This window comes from Callospermophilus lateralis, chromosome 17 (assembly GCF_048772815.1).
Source record: "Callospermophilus lateralis isolate mCalLat2 chromosome 17, mCalLat2.hap1, whole genome shotgun sequence".
NCBI classification, from domain to species: Eukaryota; Metazoa; Chordata; class Mammalia; order Rodentia; family Sciuridae; genus Callospermophilus; species Callospermophilus lateralis.
In genome coordinates this window covers 59311606-59328531 of record NC_135321.1, presented here as the reverse complement: position 1 = coordinate 59328531, position 16926 = coordinate 59311606, and the positions used below count along the sequence as shown (strand labels likewise).

The following is a 16926-nucleotide window of genomic DNA, read 5'->3' as shown; positions in this document are numbered from 1 at the left end:
ATAAATGCAGACACACACGTTCTTTTTAGGATAATGCAAATTGACTTACATCATACTTTTTTCTATCTTAATGATATATTTTAGATAGATTCTTATATTAGTTTATATACGTACTTATCTACTTATATTACTTTATATAGATATTTCTTTTTAATGGCTACATTTTGGTCCATTCCATAAATATACCACATTGTTTTTCATCATTTTCCTGTTAACAGATATGTGAGTCATGTCCTCTTTTTCACTATTATAAACCAGGATGCAGTGAATATGCTTGTCTATACGTCTTTGTACACATAGGCAAGTAGAACTCAAAGCTATGGAATTGCCTGTTAATATCTGGCTGGATTAGTGGATGACTGGCAGTCTGTCTGTCTGGCTGGGTGGATGGATGGAAAGATAGGTGGATGAATGGGTAGATGGATGGAAAGATAGGTGGATGAATGGGTAGATGGATGGACTGGTGGATGGTAAGTGGATGGTTGGTGGGCCGGGTGGATGGATGGATGGGTGGGTGGGTGGTAAATGGATGGTTGCCAGGCTGGCTAGCTGGCTGGGCAGATGGGTGGTGGATAGGTGAGTGGATAGGTGGGAAGATGGATGGATGGATAGATAGGTGGATGAGTAGGTAGATGGCTGGCAAGCTAGATGTATGGGTGGATGGATGGGTGGATGGGTGGATAGGTGGGTGGATGGGTAGATGAATGAATGGGTGGATGGATGGGCAGATGGATGTGTAGATGGGATGCTGCTTAGTTTCTCCTCTTAAAAAAGATTACACTATTTTACACTCTTACCAACAATATATGAGTGTCTATTTCCCTACATCCTTGCTAACACTAGATATTACCACACTTTCAAAATAGTATTCCATGATAGGCCAAAAAAGATTACAAAAGAGAAAGGTGATAAAAAGCCTTTCTTATAGCAGTTAGCCATTTCCTAGCCTGGTAAACTCCTGAGTTTCTAGATTATAAACTGGTCTGATAAAATCCATTCTGAAAGAAATGGCAAACTTAAAGGAGTAACGTGATTTGAGATGAGAAATACCTTCTGCCTGTGTAAGAGGCTTTCAGAGAATTTTTTTTTTCACTTGATGTCAACTCACATTGTAGGCTGAGAGATCTAAAACCACAAGCCCCATATCCTAGTTTTCTTGCTATAAAGTAGTATTCCCCAGATGATTTTTTAACAAAAGAATCCATAACACAAAACCTCAAGTTTCAGAGTTGGCTGGAGAGTTAATGGAAGTTGTAGCATTTGGTGATTTATCGCTATTTAACAACTTTGTGGTTTCTTCTGGGCTTGCTAGAAGGATACTCAAAGAACAAGAAAAAGTTTAATCTGTTTAATAAGTAAGACTGGCATCCAGAACAGAGATATGGGAATGAATTAGAAGAGCAATGCCAAGCCAGAAAGAACCTCTGGTTCACAAGTAGCTCCCGGAGGCTTCTATGATGTTAGTCAGTTTCAGCCCAAACCAATATGGATGTTGGTTGGCTCTTGTGATCTTGTCCTTGAAGTCCGTTGCTAGGGCAGCCCTGTGTCTTTTTATCTTAATCAACTCTCGAACAATGGGAAGATGCATACTTTTTTGGCATGAGTGTATTAGGGTTTGAAGTCTTCCTTGGAAGTAGCTTTTCTTATTCACTATTCATATGACAAAACTGAGAACCAAAGGGACAAAATGGTACATAAATCATGATCAAGACATTTAAAACTTGATGCTGTTAAATAATGAAAAGAAAGAGGTCTTCTATGAACTTTAAAGATTTATTGTTGGAAGGAAAAATACTCTTGCTTTGAAATTCCTTAAGCAGGAGTGGCACCATACCACTGTCCCCCTGTATGTTTATGGCAGACATTGTTAATCAGGCTCACCATTCTTTCCTCAGCTAAGCTCTGACCCTGCCTGAGGACCCTCTTAAACACAGTGCTGTAGGCAGCTAGTCATAGTTAAGCTAAGTTTTTATATGAATTAAAATCTCTTTGTCCCCTTCCTTTAAAGGTTGTATCCAAGTGATTCATGATGCAGTGCTAGCAGGACAGGATCAAAAAACAGAACTTAGTCTGTCTCTTTCAATCTGATTTTTCCTAGTTGTTTTATCTTTAGCAAGTCACTTAACCTTTCTAGGACTACATCTACTTTGGAATTCAAAAGTGTGCATTTCTAGCTTTTTCTGACTACTTCTTTTCATCTGCTGTTGCTATTGACCTGTATCCATGAAACCAGAATTTAAGAGGTCGGGAATGGGTTTACTTTAAACCAGAGCACTTGCAGGAACCTCTTCTTGGCTGAGAGGGAAATGGATGTTTTCATACACCAAGTTGAGCACATCTCCCTGATGCCTGCCCACCCTGCAGCTGTAGGTCTCGAGTTGCTTTGTCTGCACCCCTTCCTCATTACATCTACACATGGGCAGGAGACCTTACCATCAGACAGGTCTCAGCAAGTGGTCCTTTTTGGGTTCCCAACCTCTTTCGGCTTCCTGTTCCTGGCAGTGACCTTCCTCCCTGTTTGTCTTTCAGGCTCCCCCTCCCTTCGGGCATATCCTCTCCTCTCGGTGATCACCCGACAGCCCACGGTCATCTCACACCTGGTCCCCACCACCCCGGGAATCACCCCTGTGTTAGCCCACCACCCAGCCACAAAGGTTGCCTCTGCTGAGGGCCCTGGTGGTGAGGCTATAGCCAGCAGTGAGTCGGAGACAGAGCAGCCCAGGCCCCGGCAGAAGAAGCCCCGACGCAGTCGAACCATCTTCACTGAGCTGCAGCTCATGGACCTGGAAAAGAAATTCCAGAAACAGAAGTACTTGTCCACCCCAGACAGGTGAGGATGCAAGGAGGGGACTCTCTGCAAGTATTATCAGTAAATGGGGATGCTGTTCACTCAAGTTGGAAGGCTGTGGACAGGTTGGGTTTGATGGAAAAGATGGAGCTCTGTTTGGGATGTGCACATTTTGGGTGGACAGTGGAGACAAGACTGTGAATTGGTGATTACTAACTGGGGTTCCCCAATATTAAGTGACTGTTTTGATCCTCTCAGCAGGTAACAGGGAGCCTCATGGACTTGTGCAGCCAGAATACGTGGGCATCATTAGTTAGGAGATTCAGCATACATGTGTAAAATTTTAGGCTTATTTTTCAGAAGCCAGAGAATGTTTTTACAGAAATGTTAGTTTTAATAAACCTCTTGGGACTTCCTGATACCTGCCCAGGCATCTCTTAGGTGACCTACACAAGATTGATTCACTTGCCTGGGGAGGAGGACACCATCTGACTGGCCTGAACCCGCCCTCTCTGATGTTCCTTACCTCCCTATGTGACCAGGGCCATGAGCGCTCCCTCCTCCCACAGCTCCTGCCCTCCTCCTCTGTGTTTGTTTCTCTAGTTTCCTAGGTGACTTCATTTAAGCGAATATGCAGGGAAGTGAGAATTTGAAACGGTGGCAGGTAATGAGAGAAAGCTGATGACAGTGAAGTTTGTTTCTGTAGCCAGGAGTGAGTCAAGGATGCATTTTTCCCAAGTGAGCTAACACCATTTGCTAATGCAGTGGCAGTGCTGTGAATCTTCCATTGACTAATGTACCTGATGGCCTCAGGTGACCCACACTGGGGAAGGCAGACAGAGCCCTGAAAAGCCCCGGAGACCTGAAGTCTGTGGGATGGCCCTCCTGGATTCTTGGTTCTTAATGAATGACTGCTTGGGATGCAGTGCTTCTTAACTAGAAGAGCTAAATTTTGTTGGTGCTGGGAATTTATTGGCTTCCGTCTGTTAATTACTTCCAATAAAACTATTGGCTGCTGGTAGTCCCTCTACAGGAATGACTGGCTACATGTGAATAAAGATTTAAGACAAGCTCTGAAGTCCCTTGAAGGCAGGCTCCATTCTTATTATAAGAGACTTAATTTGTGCACTCTGGGCAGAACAGGGGGGCTAGGTAGCTAGCACCTGAGTTACCATCCTGAACCTTCATGGCCAGTACCCAAGGGTGCTGCTGATGGTTAGATCTGATCAGGTAGAGAAGGTTGCAACTGAGAACTTGCATCTGAGGATCCCCGTGGCTCAGGCTTGTGGGAAACAGTGGGCCTTAAATCCACAAGTGAATTTTTAGGAACCTGGGGACCTTCAAAAAGTAGTGGTTAAAAAAAAAATAGTGGTCACTGCCTGAGCTGCTTTACACAGAGCAGGCTTGGAGCTGCAGGAAGGTGGCTGATGTTGACTCGGGAGGTGGTCCTTCCTGTTGGTGCTCAGGTAGACCTCTACTTTTATCCAATACTGAGCAATACTGAGGCTGGGAGCCTAGCTACAAACTTTCCCTTCTCATTCCATTTTCTCCCCTGGGGTTGATTGTTCCTCCCTAGGGTATAGCTTCCCTGCACTTCCCTTTGACAGATCCAACTTGTACAAAATTATTAGGAGTGGGAACAAGCCCTTGTCCAAGAGGTAGCATAAGTCAGACATAAGTGGATTTGAATCCTTTCTCTACCTATAACACCAGGATCATTTACCAGGGGTCAGAAAAGTTTTTCTGTACAGCACAAGGTAGTAAATATTCAGGCTTTATGGGTCATATGGTCTGTCAGTACTACTCAACTCTGATGTTGTGGCACAGAGGTAGGCATGGACAGTACAGACACAAATGAACATGACTGTTCAATTAAGCCTTTGTAAAACTCAGGTGGCATGCAGCTTTTGGTCATAGTTGTAAGAGATTTTAATATTTCTTCAGGCCTTGAATCTGTCATCTATAAAATGGGAATAATTATACCAACAGCACAGTGTGATGAAAGAAAATCATATGATAGCACACAGCAGGGGCTTGGTGTGTGCTTAGGTCACTGTGTTATTGCAAATTTCCCTAACTGCACACTCTCTGGGAACAGATTTGACTTTTAGGGCTTTTCAGAAGGGCACAGAGAAATGCAGGATCATGATGAGCAGTAGCGTGGAAAACAGAAGGGGCTAAGGAATTAACATTTCATTTGGAATTTCATAATGTTTAATTTTTTTTTAAACAATGTAATCATTATAACAGCTTAGAGCTGCCACTGTATTTTTGAGCACTGGTTCTGGATTTAGCAATGTGAGATGTACTTTTGTGGATAAAAACAAAGTGGAGGAGTTGCTGTTGAGTTAGAGAGAGAAATAACCTGTGAAGTGATTACAGGACAGTCGGGAACACGGGGCCACTGTGGTGATTGTTGGTCTGTGGGAGGGGGCAGAGGACACAGGTCAGGGGAGCTATAACTTGAACTGGATCAGGAATGGCATTGCCATAGACCTATGCTTTACCTTTCATTTCAGTTTTGGATTTTGGGTAAGAGTTCACATTTTGTAGAGGATCAGAGTAAAGACCATTGGATTAGGAAAAGGACCTTGTAAACAAAGAATAAGACAATGTTTTCAAGTCCATGGAAGACAGGATGTTTCTGGCATGGGTCCTGCCCCCGGTGTCCTTAGGTGTGGCCACCTGTTTCTCTGTTTCCCATAGTTTCCTCCATAGGATTCTTGGAAGGAAAGGAAAACTCTTTAAGGAAGAATTGGTTTAATGGGGCAGGTTTGAGTTTTGTTAGCAAGTTCCTGGAGCTAGCAGGACCCTTGTCTTTCTGTCTTGCTCTCTCCCATTTTCCTCATCCTTCCTTTGTATCTTGTGCCTTCTAGGTTGGACTTAGCCCAGTCTCTGGGACTCACTCAGCTGCAGGTGAAGACTTGGTATCAGAACCGCAGGATGAAATGGAAGAAAATGGTAAGAGAGGAGAGAGTGGTTCTAACCAGGTGCTCATCTTGGTGGGAAGAATTCTTAACATGAGGTAGGAAGGTTTGGGCTGTGAGATGGGAAGGGCTTCTAAGATGCTGGCTAGGAGGAAGGCTGCTTGAACTTGACTTGGATTTCCTAACAAGGGGGATATTCTTTTTCACAGTTTCCTTAGAAATCAAAGAAGGCCACAAGCTTCTCAGCTGCTAGTTTGAACCCCACCTGCTAGCCTCTTCAAATAACTTCCTTCCTCCCCCACCAAGAGCTAAGAATAGAAATCAGTACCCTCTGGTTATAGTGACAGAGAAAGCACATCTGTTCTGCTACTGTTGTCTTCTAAAGCAGGGATCCTCAAACTTGGTGGGTGTCAGAGTCAATTGGGTAGCAGGTGAAAATGCAGGGCTCTAGGCCCTCTCTCAGGATTCTGATTCCAGAGGCCTATGACAAGGCTGGGAATGGGCGTGTTAACAGGCACCCAGCTTATCAGGGAGCATATGGTCTAATGATCACAGCTTACATAATATGGCTGTAGTGTCTTGCAAATAAGTATTTTCATCTTTGATTTTTAAATATACTGAGACTAAATGACTCTATATTTTATGGAACTTTATTTCATTTTTATTATCCTCCCATCCCCCTCTCCTGTCTTTTTTAAAAAGCCATGTTAAAGCCAAAATTTCAAAAGTAGTTGAATGTTTCCTTTCCCAGTTCTATACATCACAAGGAACAAGGCCCAGAGAAGAAAGGAGGAGTGGGATGAAGGAAGAAGCCCTGTTCTATCCTTAGATACTGGGTACCCATGTCATCTGACAAGGACCTCACTCACAATCTCACTGAATTTTAATGCTTTTTTCTTCCTGGATGGACCAGGCATTACTATGCCTTCCTTATGAAATGCTAATTTGCTAATCTCTCTGGTCAGAAGCCACATATCCTGGTGTTTTAAAGGCTGGGACATGATGTTTTTCACAATAATCAAATAACTGAGATAGATGTCTCTCTCTTCACTTTTCAGAAAAAAAAATCAGTGGAAGGTATTTTTCTCAAATTTATGGTTTTGTCTATTAATATTTTTCTTAAACCTTTAGTTCTGCTATTTCTTGGTTTTGTCTGCTAGCAACGAAGGGGAATAAAATAAGTATTATAAAATGCAAATAGTGAATAAAATGCAAATAGACATGAATGGGGAAAATCAGGGGAAAAGCCAGCAAGCAGCAACTATATTCCTAGAAAGGAATCTGTGAGCAGATCACATAATTCCTTCTGGGAGAACCTGACCTTGAGATGCAAGGGTTTTTCAATGGAGGTGACTTGACTCATGAATTACGCAGGAAATACGGCAGAAGCCAGTTGCATGTATAAACTATTATATATCTTATGAAACAACAAGTATATATTTGATGTCTCTTATGAACCAAGTTTTGTTCTGAGCACTATAAGAGGTAATGAAATAAAATATAACCCCAGCTGTCTTGGAATTCATGGTCTAGTTGGAGAAAGAAGGTCTGGGAAGCAGTAAGGGTGTACATTTGAGTTTAGTGCTGCTTGTAAGCTCATGAGTTCAGAGGAGAGATAGTGAATTTCAGAGAAGCTGAAATTGAAGGACAAGTGAGATTCAGTTAGTCATTCCAAAAACTGTACAAGGCTACACACATATAACTTATGGTGGAAACATTTTGGGGGATTATTCTCTGGAAGAACCAGATTTGGGAGTGAGAAAGGCCAACCGTATTCCCATGCTTGCCCCTCCCTGATTGATTTCGGGCAAGTCCTTTCAGTGTTTTCCCTGTGAGTTCCACCACCCACCTCCTTCCTCGTCAATCATCATCATCGTCATCGAAATCAATGTCTCCTGAGTAGCAGAGGCATTGTTCAAATTGGTTATCAGCAATCTTCTCATGAGTCAGATGCTTAACGAATTGACAGCCAGCCCACTCTGCCAGTACCACCCAGAACGCGCAAGATGGCAGCCTGAGCCTCTGATGTCACTTGTTTTTCCCCAGCCACTTTGCTGGGGCACAGTTGAGGGCTGCTGGTTGATGGTTATCTCTGCCTTCTAGGTCAAGATGGAAGGACCTCAGCAGATTTAACCTCAGAGAGGGTTAAAATCAGGACCCACCAAATTCAGGTTCCTTTAGGAAACAAGAGCTTTCAGTTCACATTGGGGCTAATTTATTGATCACTTCATTTCATCGGGCAGTGGAAATGCAAAGACAAGCTATGAATCTGTCCAATTAAAAAATAGAATTAAAAAGGTACTCAGTCAAGTGGGGGATAACAGACCTGAAATTTAAATTATCCAGACAGATCAGGGCAACAGCAAGAACACTTAAGAGAGGGTTCAGAGTCAGAACAGAGAAAGTAAAGACCCTCAGATTCCCAGGCTGGAATGAGACACACGAGACACTGGATGCAAAAAGCAAGAGGCCATATTTATTCTAACACAGGCGCCTGCGGGTGCTCAGCACAACCTCAGCTGTAGCTTTGGTGAACTGGCACACTGGGCTGTGAGGCATAAAGCTTTTATAGGGGACAGGGGGTCGCTTACAGCTTAGCACAGCAACAGCTTTTCTATTGGTTCCTCTGAATCCAGCATATAGGTCACCTAGGGGGTAAACTTGTTTTTTTCCAAAGTGTACTTCAAAACAAACCCATAAATCTATAGGTCACTCACGGGGGTCAAGGTTGTTTTTTGTTTAAGTTCCCGGAAAAACCACATGTACGTGCCTGGTTCTCTCTTCTATTTCTGCTTATCTGCTCTGGCTCTCCTTATCTGTTCCTGTTTACCTGATCGGGCCCTCGGACTGACTTTTCGGTACTTTCCTAATTATCCTGTTTTCTGAGTAGAACATCTTGTGGTTTTGTTATTGCACTGTCAGCCTGAACTTCTTAAGTTGGGGTCTTTCAAAAGAAGTGTTTCACAGAAGAGGCAGCATCTAAACTGAGACTCAGTGAAGGTGGAAAAGGGAATCACAGGCAGAAAAAAGGGGCAGAAGTTCTTGGGGACTCTTAAGAACTTCAAAATGTGGGCCGTATGTGAAGGACTGCGTTCAGTTGGAAGTCTAAATTCTACCTCCCTCAGAACAGCACAGCATTGTTGAGATCCAATTGCTTCATATATTTTGCTGGTAAACCTCTTTCAAGGCTATCTCTTCAGGTACTGAGAGGAAAAGAGAAAGATAATTGGGTAATAAAGATGTCTCAAGGCTAGTAACCTAATTGGAACTGGAAAAAGATTAGCACTTGATTCTCAGACTTATTCACACAGCTGCCAAGGACAATGCTGCCAAAACCAAGATAGCATCTTGCACTAGTTTTGACTGGTCAGCATTTGTAACCTATAGCGGGTTGGATAAATTTAATCTTGCACATTAGATGGGACACTCACCCTCTATTCCATTTCTGCTGGCATTAGTTCCATTAGGATCCACGGTGTTTCTCAATAGGCTGAAAGCGTCTCATTATTTAGTGGTCTTTTTTTCAGCTTTAAAATACAATTCTCTTCTTCAAGAGGATCCAAATGGATAGGTCTTCCTATCCCACTCACAGAATTTGGGTAGGCCACACACTAAGCACCATCATTATCTTTTGCATTAAAAGTCTCCAGAGAGCAAATAATTCCATGACATTGTTACTGGTTGCTATCTATATAATCTTGGATAGGTTACTTAACCTCAGTGCGCCTCATTAATAAAATCCCTCACATACACCTCACAGAGCTGTAGTAGTAACTGAGCTAATTTCTTTAAAACATTTAGATGCTTGCAACACAGGATGCAGCTATTATTGTCATTATTGTTGTTATTTATCTGTCTACAAATTGCATATCTCTACAAAATTCAGATTTTTAATATTTTTTTTCCTGGGGGCGGGTACTAGGGATTGAACTCAGGGGCCTTTTGATCACTAAGCCATATCCCCAGGCCTGTTTTGTATTTTATTTAAAGACAGGGTCTCACCGAGTTGCTTAGCACCTCACTTTTGTTGAGGCTGGCTTTGAATTCATGATCCTCCTTCCTCAATCTCCCGAGCCGCTGGGGATATAGGTGTGCACCACTGCACCCAGCTGAGAATCCAGATTTTTGAAGGCCAACATAGATAAATTGAAAGTAGATCTTACAGGTTCCTGAGACCTTGTGCTTTTTCTTTTGGTTTAGAGTAGTCCTGGATTTTAGTCTGTCAGAGCCTTGGTATTTGTGCCCTGCTTGGGGTGTAATGGAACATGCCATCTTCAGGCTGGGACAGTCAACTAATGTGAGCAGTAATGGTATGGGAGGAGGTTCATGCTGGAGAATCCAAACTTGTTTCTCAGCTTTATGGAAATTGTTATCAGTTTTATGGCTGTCACTTTTCTATAAAGCTACAGAAAGAGAGGGAGAAAAAGAAGCAAAAAGTGCCTCAATTCAGCAGTCTACTGCTGCCTGGAGTCTGAGGGGAGCTTGGGTAATTGTAGATAAACATTAGACACAGACTAAACAGTGAACCTTCTACGTGTCTTTGCACATTACTCAGAATGAAGTACTGATAAGGGTATTGGATTCAAATGGTCAGAGTTTTTGTGTTCAAATCCCAGCTCTTCCCTGGGCTCACTCTTTGACCTTGACAACCCCTTTCTGTCAGATGTTTCCTGTCTGAAAAGGGAGAGAGGAAAAAGTTTCCTCCCAGCACTGACATTCTGTGCTGCCTAGTCAAACTGCCTGGCCCAGACCTAAACACCTGCAGAAGGAGGCAGGAGGTCCCATCTTGACATCCTCAGCAACAGACCATTTGAATGCCTAGTTTTAGAGTTCGAAGGAGAGCTGTCAGCAGGCATCGTTAATAAAAGTAGGTGGTGTGTTAGGTGTTGCTCCTAGAGGCAGAGGGAAGCGTGTGGCCTCTTGTGTTAGGAGTTGTCTAGCCTCTCTGAACTAAGGGGACAAATCGCCTAGAGGAATAACTGGGGAGGAGGGCTCTTGAGAGGAGGGCCACAGGGTGCATACATATGTGCAGCTCCTGGTGCAGGGCGGTTGTGAGATAATTGCATGTCTCAGGTGTGCTGGAAGGCAGGGGGCCAGAGGTCGATGCAGAAAGCAGCCAGGAGGGTAGTTATCTCCTAATTATTGCTTGCACTGGAATGTTTTATTCCATTTAGAAAATGGTCTGATTGTTTTGATTTTTTTTCCCCTCTGCTGTAGGAAAATAGCCAGGTGGGGTCGATCCAAGCTGTGTGGGTGGTGTTCTCTAATTGCTGGGCTGGACTTTCTTTTGCCAATTAGGTGGCTTCCTTAGACCTGCCCTTCTCTAACTTGATTACTCCATGGGGCAACTTACTTTTGTATAACCTCTTTCATACCCAGTGGAGCTGCTTTCAACATGTAAATTCCACCTTGGCACATTTAGGTGCTTTCAAAAGCCTGGGCTCATGCTGAAATCAAAATCAGATACTGACTTACCTGAAAAGGAAAAGGGGGACCTCTTCTCCCCAGAGGTGGTTTCTGTCAGCATCTATGCCTTGTTAAAGTTCCCTTCACAACTCTGTGTTAGCTTTTTGGGTGGATTCAGATAGATGGAAAAGATTCACAGCTAATAGGAGATGTTTATTGAGAACCTTTGGCTGTCCTCACAGCCACACACACAAATTAACTCAAAGTGAGTCAGAGATCTATTATAAGAGCTGAAACTATACAAATACTAGAAAAAAAAACCCATAAGAGTAAATATTTGTGAACTGGCATTAGACAAAATCTTCTTAGATATGACACCAAAAGCACAAGTAACAAAAGAAATATTAAATTGGCTTTCACCAAGATTAAAAACCTTTGTGATGTGAGGGATATTATCAAAAAAGTGAAAAGACGACCCACCAAATGGGAGCAAATATTTGCACATCTTATATCTGGTAAAGGACATGTGTCCAGAAAATTTGAAGAACACTTACAACCCAATAATAAAATGACATCCAAATTTAGAAGGAATAGTAAAGGATTTGAATAGACCTTTCTTCAAAGAAGATATACAACCTACCGGTAAGTGCATGAAAAGATGCTGTACTTCATTAGTCATCAGGGAAGAAAGTGCAGATCAAAACCACAATGAGATACCACTTTGTACCCACTGGGATGGCTGTAATCAAGAAGGCATAATAGCAAGTGTTGGTGAGGATGTGGAGAATTGGAATCCTCACATGTTGTTAGTTGGAATGTAAAATGGTGCAGCTGCTTTGGAAAAATAGTCCTAAAAATGTTAACCATAGATTTACCATGTGATTCAACAATTCCATTTCTGGAAATATACCCCAAAGAAGTGAATGTATGGACTTAAACAGATATTTGCACACCCATGTTTATAGCAGCATTGTTTACACTAGGCATAGATAGTGACAGAAACCACCTCTGGGGAGAAGAGGTCCTTGTATTCCTTTTATTTTTTTTTTGTTTTGTTCTTTTTTTAAATATATTATGTATTTATTTATTTATTTATTTATTTATTTATTTATTATTATTAGTTGTTCAAAACATTACAAAGCTCTTGACATATCATATTTCATACATTTGATTCAAGCAGATTCAAGTAAGTCAGTATCTGATTTTGATTTCAGCATGAGCCCAGGCTTTTGAAAGCACCTAAATGTGCCAAGGTAGAATTTATATGTTGAAAGCAGCTCCACTGGGTCTGAAAGACTCCTATAGCACAAGAATTAAAATCAAGAATTAATAAATGGGATGGATTCAAACTAAAAATCTTCTTCTCAGCAAAAGAAACAATCAGTGAGGTGAATAGAGAGCCTACATCTTGGGAGCAAACTTTTGCCACTCACACATCGGATAAAGCACTAATCTCTAGGGTATATAAAGAGCTCAAAAAGCTAAACACCAAAAAAAAATGAATAACCCATTCAATAAATGGGCCAAGGAACTGAACAGACGCTTCTCAGAAGAAGATATACAATCAATCAACAAATATATGAAAAAATGTTCATCATCTCTAGCAATTAGAGAAATGCAAATCAAAACTACTCTTAAGATTTCATCTCACTCCAGTCAGAATGACAGCTATTAAGAATACACACAACAATAAGTGTTGGTGAGGATATGGGGGAAAAGGTATACTCATACACTGCTGGTGGGACTGCAAATTGGTGCAGCCAATATGGAAAGCAGTATGGAGAATTCTTGGAAAACTGGGAATGGAGCCACCATTTGACCCAGCTATCCCATTCTTTGGTCTATACCCAAAGGACTCAAAAATAGCATACTATAGGGACACGGCCACATCAATGTTTGTAACAGCACAAATCATAATAGCTAAATTGTGGAACCAACCTAGATGCCCTTCAATAGATGAATGGATAAAGAAAATGTGGTATATATACACAATGGAATATTATTTAGCAATAAAAGAGAATAAAATCATGGCATTTACAGGTAAATGGACGGAGTTGGAGAATATAGTGCTAAGTGAAGTTAGCCAATCTCCCAAAACCAAATGTCGAATGTTTTCTCTGATATAAGGTAACTGACTCATAGTGGGGTTGGAAGGGGAAGCGTGAGAGGAATAGATGAACTCTAGATAGGGCAGAGGGGTGGGAAGGGAAGCGGATATGGGGGGAGGAAAGATGATGGAATGAGGTGGACATCATTACGCTAAGTATATGTATGAAGACACGAATGGTGTGAATATACTTTGTATGCAACCAGAGATATGAAAAATTGTGCTCTATATGAATTGTAATGAATTGTAACATGAATTGTAATGCATTCTGCTGTCATATATAACAAATCAGAATAAAAATTAAATAAAATAATAATAATAATTAAAAAGTGAAAGCATGGACTTAAACATATAATTGCACACCCACGTTTATAGCAGCTTTGTTTACACTAGCCAAAAGGTAGAAGTAACCCAAATGTCCATCAACTGGTGAGTGAATAAACAAAATGTGGTATATACATAAAATGAGGTATTATTTTCCTGCATATGCTGCAACATGGATCAACCTTGAGAACACGATGCCAAGTGAAGGAAGCCAATGACAGAAGTCTTTGATTACTATTCCATTTGTGTGAAATGTTCAGAACAGCCGTTTCTATAAAGAGAAAAGGCAGATTGGTGGTTGCCTAGGGCTGAGGGCAAGGAGTTTGGGAGACATCAGGATGTTAAAAATATTCTGAAATTGCATACACTGACTGTTGCCCAATTCTGACTACCTTAAAAGTCATTGACTTGTGCACTTTAAAAAGATGAAATGTATGACATGTGAATTATATCACAAAAAGAGCTTATGGTTTGATGAATTACTATATCATTGTTAAAAGTTTAGCACCTGAAGGTCTTCTGCTGCTCTTGAAAGAAAGAGACATAGTTAATAATAATTTAGTGACTGCCTAGAAAGTTCTTGGAAGTTAGGTGTTCACAAGAAAGATACAGGATTGGCGTTCAAGGAGCTTCTATGCAAATGGAGAAGATAACATTAAGTGGGGCATGTGCTATAATTTGAATCTGGAATGTCCCTGAAAGACTTGCTGATCAGCTTGGTTCGGTTGGGAAGCGGTGAAACTTTTAGGAGGTGGGGCTTAATGGAAGGAAGTGAGATCATCAGGGCATGCCCTTGAAGGGGACATTGGGTCCCCAGATCCTTCCTGTTTCTCCCTCTTTGCTTCTGACCACCACAAGGTGAATGACTTCCTTCACCACACATTCCTGCCATGATGTACTGTGCTACCACAGGCCCAAAAGCAATGAGCCAAATGACCATGGACTGAAACCTCCAAAACTATGGGCCAAAATAACCTTTCCTCTTTATAAGTTGGTTTATCTCAGGTATTTTATCACAGGTATTATGACTAACACTATACATAAGTAGCAAAAATATCTCTCATCCCTAATTTTCTCTTGAATCCAAGTCCTCCCAAAGCCCCTTTTTGTAGCTGCCCAGAACTATACCAAGCTGAAATTTGGAGCCAGCAGAGGAGGGAATGTTACATTTCAAAGTAAATTATAAATATTTTAAAAATTATCCTTGCCTACCTCATAGGATTCCTAGGTACGTCACAATTGGGATAATAAGTGTGAAAGTCATTTGATGGCATCAAAACTCATTTAGAGTGTGCTTTTGCATGCTTTATATCCTTTTTCAATTCTATGGAAATGTTTATTGAGAAAAGTTGGTTTATTTTGTAACAGTCTTTGAATGCCTGCTATGAGCAGGGACTTAGTGGTGAGGGGCAGGCAAGTAAACACAACAGTGACAGCATCTCATGAAAAGCACTCCTAGTGTGCATGGTGGAGACAGGTTGACTTATTTAGGGGAACAGGGCAGGATTCCAGAAGAAGTCAGCCAGGAAGAGGCATGCTCTGCTCAGAGGAAATCTACCACCCAATTACAGTTCTGGGTCTCTCATATCCAGTATGTGTTGGTCACTCTCATCTTTCCTTTGTGAGATAAGGCATTGTTGTTTCGATTTTATGTATTTGGAAAACTGAAGCTCAGAGACTTTAAAGGGCTTTTCCAAAGGCAAAGCTGATAAGTGGCAGAGTTAGAATTTCATCTAGTTTTCCCACCTTCAAAGCTACAAGACTTTCTGCTATGTCCTACTACTTCTCTGAACAATACAAGACTCTGTTTTATAACATCTTTCTTTTCATGATAACAAAAATACTCATACATGATCCTTGTTGAAAATTTAGAAGACACAGAAAGAACACAAAGAAAAAAGATAAAAATTATGCGTGACTTCAATACTGCAAACTAGGTGGTATATGGTTGACTTGTCTCCAAACTGAACTAGGCTTATCTGATGACCTGTTGTTCACAAAAACATATTCTTAGTATTTCCCATGCCATTAAACACTCTCCTGTATAATATTTGTAATGGTTATCAAGTATTCTCTCTTCAGGATATATTACATTACCTACTCAATTATGTGGCGGAATGAGTACGCACCCCAACTTTTGCTGTTATAACCCATGTTATGATGAATATTTGTGTGGATCAACCTTTGTTTTAGTCTTAGATGACTTTTTAGAATTTATCCTAAGGAATCTTTGGGTCAAAAAAGGGATGCACATTTAAAGGCTTTGATTTGAATTCTTACATTGTCTTGAAAAGGTTGTACTGTTTACACTTATATTTTCCTGCTTGCCTCAAATAATATTATCCTTCTGATTTGTTAGTGTGATAGTTACCATATTGACATTTAATTTTTCATTTTTTTCCCTTACTGAGGTTGATTTTAATGAGTTTATAATCATGTTATAAATGCTAAAATATATGATATTGACTAAAAATTCATCAAACTTGAATGAAGCACTTTTTGTAGGCCAGAAGAGAGAGGTTTAGAATACATTTTGCCACACCCTGTAACTTTGCTGCTGGGAAGGGAGAATTTAGAGTTTCTCTCTCTCTCTCTCTTTGCATTGAACCCAGGGTCTCACATGTGATAGGCATGTGCTGTACCACTGAGCCACATCGCCAGCCCTAAGAGAGGGTTTGGATGCTGTGTAAAGTCATCCTAGAGAGCAGAAGAGTGGAGGGAAGGAGTTATTTCTTAGACTCAGTCATTGTTTTCCTCTCACATAGGTTCTGAAAGGTGGACAAGAAGCTCCCAAAAGCCGAAAGGTCGTCCCAAGAAGAACTCTATCCCTACGTCAGAAGAGATTGAAGCTGAAGAGAAACTGAACAACCAGGCCCAGAGTCAGGAGCAGCTGGACCCCACTCAGGGACAGGAGGAGCCCTGTGAAGCACAGGAACCAGAAGCACACGATGTCCCCTTGGAGGTGGCAGAGCCACCAGGCCAGCCCCAGGAGTCACCAGTAGCCTCTTCTGAACCCCCACCATTAAGCTAAAATAAAACTCTTTGGGGGGAAGGGGGAGACTGGGAAGAAGGGAAGAGAGAGAAGGCAGGGAGACTAGGAGAAGAAAAACTTCTAACCAACTGGGGAGAAGAGATCCACCTCTCTCCCTCCCTCCCACGGTTCTCAGTGCTGTCTCCACCACAAGCATCTGAGGAAGACTGGTCTTAGTCCTTTCTCTTCATGGAAGGCTGTGTAGCCACGGATGCCCTTGATTCAGGGAGACAGTGCTTTGGAGCTGCCTGTCCTAGCTAGGGTGATGGCAATGGGGCTGGGTACCAGAAGCCTGTTTTGGTCACAAGCGCCATGCCAGTGTGCAGAGGAAGGCGGCCCCTGC

The 16926-nt window shown here is 41.6% G+C and overlaps 1 pseudogene; it reads left to right on the top strand.

Moving 5' to 3' along the window:
* Positions 1-451: 451 nt before the first annotated feature.
* LOC143382681 (homeobox protein BarH-like 2) lies at positions 452-16673 on the top strand (annotated as a pseudogene).
* Positions 16674-16926: the final 253 nt, after the last annotated feature.